Raw genomic sequence first — 12,448 nt, 5'->3', positions numbered from 1 at the left:
TCAACCTTCAGCAATCACCAGTTTGGATAGTCAGCAACCATCAACATCAAGGCCAGACCATTCACCAGGAAATAATTGTAATTTTCTGAAGCACAGATCATCTCCAGCACTTTTTAGCAATACATTATTTTTAATTAAGGTATGGTTGTGTATGTGTGTGTGTGTGTGTGTGTGTGTATATATATATATATATATATATATATATATTTTTTTTTTTTTTTTTTTTTTGTGACGGAGTCTTGCTCTGTTGCCCAGGCTGGAGTGTAGTGGTGCAATGTCGGCTCACTGTAAGCTCTGCCTCCCACATTCATGCCATTCTCCCACCTCAGCCTCCCGAGTAGCTGGGACTACAGGCGCCCGCCACCATGCCCAGCTAATTTTGTTTTTGTATTTTTAGTAGAGACGGAGTTTCAACATGTTAGCCAGGATGGTCTCAATCTCCTGACCTCCTGATCCACCTGCCTTGGCCTCCCAAAGTGCTGGGATTATAGGCATGAACCTATTGCACACTTAATAGACTACAGAATAGTTTAAACACACCTTTTATAGGCACGAGAAAACAAATAAAAAATATGATTTGCTTTATTGAAGTATTTGCTTTGTTGCAGTGGTTGGTCTGGAACCAAACACACAATATCTTCAAGGTAGGCCTGTATGGGTGACATCAGTGAATTTTTAAATCCTTTTATGTTGTAAAAATACGTTGAGGGAAAGAAACTACTTTAATTGTGTTGCATTTAAAATTACTTTAAAAAATGTACCTTAATGATACAATTCACAGGTAAGTACTATTAAAGGTAGGATCTGGCCAGGTGCGGTGGCTCATGCCTGTAATCCAAGGGATTTGGGAGGCTGAGGCGGACGGATCACGAGGTCAGGAGTTCGAGACCAGCCTGACCAACATGGTGAAACCCCCTCTCTACTAAAAATACAAAAAAATAGCCAGGTGTGGTACACGCCTGTCATCCCAGATACTCAGAAGGCTGAGGCAGGAGAATCACTTGAACACAGGAGGCAGAAGTTGTAGTGAGCCAAGATCACACCTCTGTACTCCAGCCTGGGCAACAGAGGGAGACTCCATCTCAAAAAAAAAAAAAAAAATAGGACCTGTCTCTTTTGTTCATAAAGTATTCTGTTCATGTAGACCAGTTCTTTCACATGGTTTTCATTCAGTAAATATCCCCTGAATAAGTGAATAGGATTAGGTTGAAAATACAAGGGTCTAGAGAAGTTATATTTGTTCCTTAATATGACAAAAATTTGTGATCAACAGAAAAAACATATTCAGAATTACTACAAGATATTGACTACAGAAAGCAAAATTCTGATTAATTATAAATGCAAACAGAGCAGGAAGAATTTTCAATTGTACCAGATTGGCTTGTCTGATTATATAAAGGGAAAGTCAGTGAAGTTAACTGTTTTAAACCAGAAGTATACAGCTGGTGCCTCATGGGTTGTATCAAACAAGCAGATGTGTTTATGTGTTATTTTTTAAAAATTGAGCCAATTTCTTAAAAATAGTAAGGAGATATCACACAGAAATACAGCTTTTCTATAAAAATATAAAGATCGTGTACTACCAGATCTGCATTTCTAGACAGACACAATTTGCTGAAGATAGTAAGCTGCTGATCCCAGTAACAGATCATAGATGCAACAGCTTTCTATAGTCGCCACCAATCATTTTTGCCTCTCTGATATTTTATCTTACCTGTAATTAATTTCATTTCCCTATCTGACCCCTATGTGAACTTCAGTTTGTGACTGTGCTTCAAATAACCTGAAGATTAATTGGCATGCATGTTATCCGACTTTTATCTGAAGATCAACTATAGTGTGTGAATAAATTCTGATTCTATCTACCAAAACCTTGTGTAGGCAAAGACAAAATTATATCCCTTTTTAAGGAGGCAAGTTACAAGTGTATTCAAATGGAATATTTTTTTCTGACCTTCCAAAGGCATTGCCAAGCACTCACCACTTATTTTATTTTGTTTTATTATTGTGTTTTTATTATACTTTAAGTTCTATAGTACATGTGCATAACATGTAGGTTTGTTACATAGGTATACACGTGCCATGTTGGTTTGCTGCACCCATCAACCCATCATCAACATTAGGTATTTCTCCTAATGCTATCCCTCCCCTAGCCCCTCACCCCCTGACAGGTCCCAGTGTGTGATATTCCCCTCTCTGTGTCCATGTGTTCTCATTGTTCAACTCCCACTTATGAGTGAGAGCATGTGGTGTTTGGTTTTCTGTTCTTATGTTAGTTTGCTCGGAATGATGGTTTCTGCCTTCATCTATGTCCCTGCAAAGGACATGAACTCATCCTTTTTAATGCCTGCATAGTATTCCATAGTGTATATGTGCCACATTTTCTTTATCCAGTCTGTCATTGATGGGCATTTGGGTTGGTTCCAAGTCTTTGCTGCTGTGAACAATGCCACAATAAACATATATGTGCATGTGTCTTTATAGTAGAATGACTTATAATCCTTTGGGTATATACCTAGTAATGGGATTGGCTGGGTCAGACAGTATTTCTACTTCTAGGTCCTTGAGGAATTGCCACACTGTCTTCCACAATGGTTGAACTAATTCACACTCCCACCAACAGTGTAAAAGCGTTCCTATTTCTTTACATCCTCTCCAGCATCTGTTGTTTCCTGACTTTTTAATGATTGCCATTCTAAATGGCATGATATGGTATCTCATTGTGGTTTTGATTTGTATTTCTGTAATGGTTAGTGATCATAAGCTTTCTTTCATATGTTTGTTGGCTGCATAAATGTCTTCTTTTCAGAAGTGTCTGTTCATATCCTTTGCCCACTTTTTGATGGGTTTTTTTTTTTTTTTTTCTTGTGAATCTGTTTAAGTTCTTTGTAGATTCTGGATATTAGCCCTTTGTCAGATGGATAGGTTGCAAAATTTTTCTCCCATTCTGTAGGATGCCTGTTCACTCTGATGATAGTTTGTTTTGCTGTGCAGAAAATGTTTAATTTAATCAGATCCCATTTGTCTATTTTGGCTTTTGTCACCATTGCTTTTGGTGTTGCAGTCATTGAGTCTTTGCCCATGCCTATGTCCTGAATAGTATTGCCTAGGTTTTCTTCTAGGGTTTTTATGGTTTTAGGACTTATGCTTAAGTCTTTAATCCATCTTGAGTTAACTTTTGTATAAGGTGTAAGGAAGGGATCCAGTTTCAGCTTTCTGCATATGGCTAGCCCCGTTTTCCCAACACTGTTTATGAAATAGGAAACCCTTTCCCCACTGCTTGTTTTTATCAGGTTTGGTAAAGATCAGATGGTTGTAGATGTGTGGCATTTTTTCTGAGGCCTCTGTTCTGTTCCATTGGTCTATATCTCTGTTTTGTTACCAGTACTATGCTGTTTTGGTTACTGTAGTCTTGTAGTATAGTTTGAAGTCAGGCAGCATGATCCCTCTAGCTTTGTTCTTTTTGCTTAGGATTGTTTTGGCTATGTGGGCTCCTTTTTGGTTCCATATAAAATTTAAAGTTGTTTTTTCCAATTCTGTGAAGAAAGTCAATGGTAGCTTGATCGGGATAGCATTGAATCTATAAATTACTTTGGGCAGTATGGCCATTTTGATGATATTAATTCTTCCTATCCATGAACATGGAATGTTTTTTTCATTTATGTCCTCTCTTATTTCCTTGAGCAGTAGTTTGTAGTTCTCCTTAAAGAGGTCCATCACATCCCTTGTAAGTTGTATTCCTAGGTATTTTATTCTTTTTGTAGCAATTGTGGATGGGAGTTCACTCATGATTTGGCTGTTTGTCTGCAATTGGTGTGTAGGAATTCTTGTGATTTTTGCTCATTGATTTTGTACCCTGAGACTTTGCTGAAGTTGTTTATCGGCTTAAGGAGATTTTGGGCTGAGATGATGGGGTTTTTTAAATATACAATCGTGTCATCTGCAAACAGAGACGTTCGACTTCCTCATTTAGTACTTGAATACTCTTTATTTTTTTATCTTGCCTGACTGACCTGGCCAGAACTGCCAATACTATGTTGAATAAAGTGGTGAGAGAGGGCATCCTTGTCTTGTGCTGATTTTCAAAGGGAACGTTCCAGTTTTTGCCCATTCAGTATGATATTGTCTGTGGGTTTGTCATAAATAGCTCTTATTATTTTGAGATACTTTACATCAGTGCCTAGTTTATTGAGAGTTTTTAGCATGAATGGCTGTTGAATTTTGCTGAAGGGCTTTTCTGTATCTATTGAGATAATCATGTGGTTTTTGTCATTGATTCTGTTTATATGATGGATTATGTTTATTGATTTGTGTGTGTTGAACCAGCCTTGCATCCCAGCGATGAAGCTGACTTGACTGTGGTGGATAAGCTGTTTGATGTGCTGCTGGATTTGGTTTGCTGGTTTTTTTAATTGAGGATTTTTGCATCAGTGTTCATCAGGCATATTGGCCTGAAATTTTCTTTTTTTTGTTGTGTCTCTGGCAGGTTTTGGTATCAGGATGATGCTGGCCTCATAAAATGAGTTAGGGAGGATTCTGTCTTTTTCTATTGTCTGGAATAGTTTCAGAAGGAATGGTACCAGCTCCTCTTTGTACCTCTGGTAGAATTCAGCTGTGAATCTGTCTGGTCCTGGACTTTTTTTGGTTGGTAGGCTCTTAATTGCTGCCTCAATTTCAGAGCTTTTTATTGGTCTATTCAGGGATTTGGCTTCTTTCTGGTTTAGTCTTGGGAGGGTGTATGTGTCCAGGAATTTATCCATTTCTTCTAGATTTTCTAGTTTATTTGCATAGAGGTGTTTATAGTATTATCTGATGGTAGTTTGTATTTCTGTGGGATCAGTGGTGATATCCCCTTTATCATTCTTTATTGCATCTATTTGATTCTTCTTTCTTTTCTTCTTTATTAGTCTGGATAGTGGTCTATTTTGTTGATCTTTTCAAAAAGGCAGCTCCTGGATTCATTGATTTTTTGCAGGGTTTTTCTTATCTCTGTCTCCTTCAGTTCTGCTCTGATCTTGGTTATTTCCTGTATCAGGGAAAACCCCACCCCCGATATTCAACGTGGATTCTTTTCTATTTCCCTGAGCATCGGCTGCTCTGAGAAATAAAGGGAAAGAGTACAAAAGAGAGAGATTTTAAAGCTGGGTGTCTGGGGGAAACATAACATGTCAGCAGGTTCTGTGATGCTCCCTGAGCTGTAAAACCAGCACATTTTTATTAGCAATTTTCAAAAGGGGGAGGGAGTGTATGAATAGGGTGTGGGTCACAGAGATCACATGCTTCACAAGGTAATAAAATGTCACAAAGCAAATAGAGACAGAGAGAGATCACAGGACCATGGGTTGGGCAAAATTAAAATTGCTAATGAAGTTTTGGGCACACATTGTCATTGATAACATCTTATCAGGAGACAGGTTTTGAGAGCAGACAACTGGTCTGACCAAAACTTATTAGGCGGGAATTTCCTCATCCTAATAAGCCTGGGGGCACTACAGGAGACTGGGGCTTATTTCATCCCTTTGTCTTCGACCATAAAAGACAGCCTCTCCCAAAGTGGCCATTTTAGAGGCCTACCCTCAGGGGTGCATTCTCTTTCTCAGGGATGTTCCTTGCTGAGAAAAAGAATTCAGTGATATTTCTCCTGTTTGCTTTTAAAAGAAGAAAAATATGACTCTGTTCCACCCAGCTCACCAGCAGTCAGAATTTAAGGTTATTTCCCTTGTTCCCTGAACATTGCTGTTACATCCTGTTCTTTTTTCAAGGTGCCCAGATTTCATACTGTTCAAGCACACATGCTCTACAATTTGTGCAGTTAATGCAATCACCACAGGGTCCTGAAGCAACATATATCTTCCTCAGCTTACGAAGATGATGGGATTAAGAGATTAAAGTAAAGACAGGCATAGGAAATCACAAGGGTATTGATAGGGGAAGTGATAAGTGTCCATGAAATCTTTACAATTTATGTTCAGAGATTGCAGTAAAGACAGGTGTAAGAAATGATAAAAGTATTAATTTGGGGAACTAATAAATGTCCATGAAATCTTCACAATTTATGTTCTTCTGCCATAGCTTCAGCTGGTCCCTCTCTAGTTCTTTTAATTGTAATGTTACGGTGTCGATTTTAGATCTTTCCTGTTTTCTCTTGTGGGCATTTAGTGCTATAAATTTTCCTCTACACACTGCTTTAAATGTGTCCCAGAGACTCTGGTATGTTGTGTCTTTGTTCTCATTGATTTCAAAGAACATCTTTATTTCTGCCTTCATTTTGTTATTTACCCAGTAGTCATTCAGAAGCAGGTTGTTCAGTTTCCATGTAGTTGTGCACTTTTGAGGGAGTTTCTTAATCCCAAATTCTAATTTGATTGCACTGTGGTCTGAGAGACTGTGATGATTTCCCTTCTTTTGCATTTGCTGAGGAGTGTTTTACTTCCAATTATGTGGTTAATTTTAAGAGAAGTGCGATGTGGTGCTGAGAACAATGTACATCCTGTTGATTTGTGGTGTAGAGTTCTGTAGATGTCTATTAGGTCTACTTGTTCCAGAGCTGAGTTCAAGTCCTGGATATCTGTTAGTTTTCTGTCTCATTGAGCTGTCTAATATTGACAGTGGGGTGTTTAAGTCTCCCACAGTTATTGTGTGGGAGTCTAAGTCTCTTTGTAAGAACTTACTTTATGAATCTGGGTGCTCCTGTATTGGGTGTATATATATTTATGATAGTTAGCTCTTCTTGTTGCTTTGATGCCTTTACTATTATGTAGTGGCCTTCTTTTTCTCTTTTGGTCTTTGTTGGTTTAAAGTCTGTTTTATCAGAGACTAGGATTGCAACCTCTGCTTTTTTTTTTGCTTTCTATTTGCTTGCTAAATGTATCTCTATCCCTTTATTTTGAGCCTATGTTTGTCTTCGCATGTGAGATGAGTCTCCTGAATACAGCACACGGATAGGTCTTGACTCTTTATCCAATTTGCCAGTCTGTGTCTTTTAATTGCAGCCCTTTGCCTGTGTACATTTAAGGTTAATATTGTTATGTGTGAATTTGACCCTGCCATTATGATGCTAGCTGGTTATTTTGCCCATTAGTTGATGCAGTTTCTTCATAGCATCAATGGTCTTTACAATTTGATATGTTTTTGCAGTGTTGGTACCAGTTGTTCCTTTCCATGTTTAGTGCTTCCTTCAAGAGCTCTTGTAGGGCAGGCCTGTTGGTGACGAAATCTCTCAGCATTTCCTTTTCTGTAAAGGATTTTATTTCTTCTGTGCTTATGAAGCTTATCTTGGCTGGATATGAGATCCTAGGTGGAAAATTATTTTCTTTAAGAATGTTGAATATTGGTCCCCATTCTCTTCTGACTTGTAGGGTTTCTGCTGAGAGATCTGCTGTTAGTCTGATGGGCTTCCCTTTGTGGGTAACCCAATCTTTCTCTCTGGCTGCCCTTAATATTTTTTTCATCATTTCAACCTTGGTGAATCTGATGATTATGTGTCTTGGGGTTGCTCTTCTTAAGGAGTATCTTTGTTGTGTTCTCTGTATTTCCTGAATTTGAATGCTGCCCTGTCTTGCTAGGTTGGGGAAATTCTCCTGGATAATATCCTGAAGAGTGTTTTCCAGCCTGATTCCATTCTCCCCATCACTTTCAGGTATACCAATCAAATACAGATGTGGTCTTTTCACATAGTCCCATACTTCTTGGAGGCTTTGTTCATTTATTTTCACTCTTTAATCTCTAATCTTGTTTTCTCACTTTATTTCATTGAGTTGATCTTCAATTTCTGATATCCTTTCTTCTGCTTGATCAGTTTGGCTATTGATACTTGTGTATGCTTCACGAAGTTCTCATGCTGTGTTTTTCAGCTTCATCAGATCGTTTGTGTTCTTCTCTAAACTGGTTATTCTAGTTAGCAATTCATCTAACCTTTTTTTCAAGGTTCTTTGCTTCATTGCATTGGGTTAGAACATGCTCCTTTAACTTGGAGGAATTTGTTATTACCCACCTTCTGAAGCCTAGTTCTATCAGTTCATCAAACTCATTCTCCATCCAGTTTTGTTCCCTTGCTGGTGAGGAGTTGTGATCCTTTGGAGGAGAAGAGGCATTCTGGGTTTTGGAATTTTCAGCCCTTTTGTGCTGATTTCTCCCCATCTTCGTGGATTTATCTACCTTTGGTCTTTGAAGTCAGTGACCTTTGGATGTGGTCTCTGAGCGGACATCTTTGTGTTGATGTTGATTCTATTCCTTTTGGTTTGTTAGTTTTCCTTCTAACAATGAGGCCCCTCTGCTGTAGGTCTGCTGCAGACCCTGTTTTCCTGGGTGTCACTGGCAGAGGCTGCAGACCAGTAAAGATTGCTGCCCGTTCCTTCCTCTAGTAGCTTTGTCCCAGAGGAGCACCTGCCAGATGCCAGCCAGAGCTCTCCTGTATGAGGTGTCTGTCGGCCCGTACTGGGAGGTGTCCCCTAGTCAGGATACGTGAGGGTCAGGGACCCACTTGAGGAGGCAGTCTGTCCCTTATCAGAGCTTGAATGCTGTGCTGGTAGGTTCACTGCTCTCTTCAGAGCTGCCAGGTAGGGACATTTAAGTCTGCTGAAGCTGTGCCCACAACCGCCCCTTCCCCCAGGTGCTCTGTCCCAGGGTGGTAGGTGTTTTAACTGTAAGTCCCTGACTGGGGCTGCTGCCATTTTTCCAGAGATGCTTGCTCAGAGAGGAGACAGTCTGGCCACAGAGGCCTTGCTGAGCTGGGGTAGACTCCATGCAGTTCAAACTTTCAGGCAGCTTTGATTACACTGTGAGGGTGAAACCACCTACTCCAGCCTCAGCAATGGTGGATGCCCTTCCCCCTACCAAGCTTGAGCATCCCAGGTTGAGCTGAGACTGCTGCTGTGCTGGCAGGGAGAATTTCAAGCCAGTGGATCATAGCTTGCTGGGTTCTGTGGGGGTGGGACCTGCCTAGCCAGACTACTTAGCTCCCTGGCTTCAGCCCCATTTACAGGGGACTGAATGGTGCTGTCTCACTGGCCTTCCAGGCATCACTGGGGTGTGAAAAAAAATTCCTGTAGCTAGCTCAGTGTCTGCCCAAATGGCCACCCAGTCTTGTCCTGAAAAACCCAGGACCCTGGTGGTGTAGGCACCAGAAGGAATCTCCTGGTCTGCAGGTTACAAAGACCATGGGGAAAACACAGTATCTGGGCCAGAGTGCACAGCACAGTCCCTAATGGCTTCCCTTGGCTGGGAGAGGGAGTTCCTCGACCCCTTGCACTTCCCAGGTAAGGTGATGCCCTACCCTGCTTAGGCTCGCCCTCCTTGGGCTGCACCCACTGTCCAACCAGTCCCAGGGAGATGAACCAGGTACCTCAGTTGGAAATGCAGAAAGCACCCGCCTTCACATCAGTCTCTCTGGGAGCTACAGACTGGAGCTGTTCCTATTCGGCCATCTTGTCAGCCTATCTGCACTGACCATTTATTTAAAGGAATCTAAAATAGAATTTTTATAGCAAAATTTCAATGAAAGCACTCAACATCCAATAACAACTCTTATTTAAACAGTATAGCATGCTATGAAACAGTAGTGAATATAAACTTAAGAGTTCAATAATTTGATTCCAGCAGCTTTTTACTTCCAAATTTGACTCTGAGACAAAGAGAGCTATATAAACAGATGTACAACTAGAAGGCAACTAACCCATAACTGGAAATAAATATGATCAGAACTGAAATAAGTCAAATACATTAAAAAACTGTAAAGTTATTAGTGCATAAAAGCAGCTGACAAGTAAGTGGTCCCTGAACTGGAATAGATATCAACAAAAAAAATCAAAATATTAAATGTACATTGTACACAAATAGAGTATATGCAATCTACATAAATAGTGTGGCAGTTGTGGTGAAAAAAAGTGCTAGGAAAGGAGTCTTATGATAGCCTGAAACCAACTTATAAAAATGTCCTCGGGTCCATCTGCAGTGATAACTTATTTGAGGACGGGACCTGCTTTTAGGTGCCACCACAGCCACCTAATTCAGTGGTGTGTTAATTAGGCACCTCCCATCTAACTATTATGTAAAGTTTAATTTGGGCTATGGTGAGTAATGTTGCCATGACTATGTATATACATCTAAAATGGACGTAAGCACCAGTTTCCCTCCAGCATATACCCAGGAATGAAATTGATGTGTCCTAAAGAACATAAATATTTTTAATTTTATTAAATACTCTATAAACAGCCTTCTTGAGTAGTTTTACACTTTTACACTTAAACCAACGACATAGCACAATTCTATTTGTGCTTACACTTCACATATTTTCTTTTTCATCAGAGCCTTTTCATGGCATCTTACTGTAGTTTTAATTTTCGTTTTTCTGGTGACTGTAAAGGTACCCTTTTCTTTGTGAAGTATCTGTTCAAAAGTCTTGCCCTATTTTGTTTCTTTTTTTATCTGTTTTGGTTTTGCCTATTTTTATGGGCTGTTTATCCTTTTATCTATTCTTTACTGATTGGTCAGAATTCTTTGTACATTTGACGTATGAGTTCTTTGTCAGATATGCATGTTAAAATTCTATTCTCCGAGTCTCTGTGTTGGCCTTTATTAGTGTCAATTTAATGAAATTTAATAGTTCTTTATGTGTCTTATTGAGAAAAATTTTGGCCATCCCCAAATTATGAAGATACTCTTTTTTCTCTCCTTCATTCCTTCTCTCTCTCTCTCTCTCTCTCCTTCCTCCCTTCCTTCTTTTTTTTTTATTGAGACAGAGTCCCACTCTGTCGCCCAGGCTGGGGTGCAGTGGCGCAGTCTCGGCTCACTGCAAGCTCCGCCTCCCAGGTTCACGCCGTTCTCCTGCCTCAGCCTCCCCAGCAGCTGGGACTACAGGCGCCTGCCACCATGCCCGGCTAATTTTTTTTTTTGTATTTTTTAGTAGAGACGGGGGTTTCACCGTGTTAGCCAGGATGGTCTTGAACTCCTGACCTCATGATCTGCCCGCCTCGGCCTCTCAAAGTGCTGAGATTACAGGCTTGAGCCACAGCGCCTGGCCCTTTCCTTCCTTCTTTCTTTCCTTCCTTTCTTCCTTCCTTGACGGAGTCTTGCTCTGTCACCAGGCTGGAGTGCAGTGCTACCATCTTGGCTCACTGCAACCTCTGCCGCCCAGGTTCAAGCAATTCCCCTGCCTCAGCCTCCCAAGTAGCTGGGACTACAGGCACATGCCACCACGCCTAGCTAATTGTTTTGTATTTTAGTAAAGACGGGGTTTCACCATGTTGGCCAGGATGGCCTCGATCTCCTGACCTCGTGATCCGCCTGCCTTGACTTCCCAAAGTGCTGGGATTATAGGCATGAGCCACTGCATTGTTTTCTTTTTGCACCTACTTTATAGCCCAGGATACAGTTTCTTTTGACAGATAACCAATGCACACTTGCTAACAATTGTATTCTGCAGTCATTGGATGAATTTTTCTATGTATGTCCAGTAGGTCAAATCAGTTAATTATATTGGTCAGGTATTCGCACTAAATATTGTCTGCATGATCTGAAAATTATAGAGTTGTGTTGAACTCTTCAACTAATCCCAGAAATATATGAAAATTCCTAAGATTGTTAATTTGTCCATCCTTCATTTTAGTTCTGTCAAAATTTGCTTTATATATTTTAAAGCTGTTACTTGACACATACAAATTAGGATTAAGAAATCTTCCTTTTGAATTGACCAATTGACCCTTTAATTTTCGAAAACATCTCTTTTTATTTCTTCTAATCCTATTTCCTTACATTTTTTTTCTGATTTTAAAATAACACCAACTTTTTAAATTGTTATATTTTTTCCTATTTCTTACAACTTTTCTCTGTTCTTATATCTGAAATGTATCTCTTAGAAACGCATATACTGTAGGTATATAGAGTTTGACCTATAGAGTTTGACATTATTTTTGGTGAAGTGAACAAATCGTTTTCAATTAATGTAATAACTGTTACAATTGGGTTAAAATTTATCATCTGTTTGTCCTTTGTTCTTTCATTCTTCCTTTTTCATCTTTTCTATGTATAGCTCATCTTTATTATTCCATTTCTGTCCTGCATTACCTTTTAAATTAGTCTTTTACTGTTTTAGTGGTAACCTTAGAAATTAGAATACACATTTCTATTAATACTGTCTGCTTTAAATTCATACGTTGTCACTTCCTAATCATAGTAAGATTACTACATTTTTACCTTTTTATTGACTTTATGCATTTTGTGTTGCTGTTTTCAAATATTTTACTCATATATGATCAAAATCTTACATATCATAATGTTTAATACCATTACTCTATTGTTTTAAACAGGTAATATTTATTTTCATGCGCCCATATGTTTAACATTTCTGTAACCATTCCATCTTTTACTCAGTTCCATGGTTCAATCTAGAATATTTCTCTTTGAGCTTCTTCTTTTTTTTTTTTGAGACGGAGTTTTGCTCTTGTTGCCT

This window comes from Piliocolobus tephrosceles, chromosome 2, assembly GCF_002776525.5.
Source record: "Piliocolobus tephrosceles isolate RC106 chromosome 2, ASM277652v3, whole genome shotgun sequence".
In the NCBI taxonomy this organism is placed as follows: domain Eukaryota; kingdom Metazoa; phylum Chordata; class Mammalia; order Primates; family Cercopithecidae; genus Piliocolobus; species Piliocolobus tephrosceles.
Note: the sequence above shows the minus strand (reverse complement) of the source record.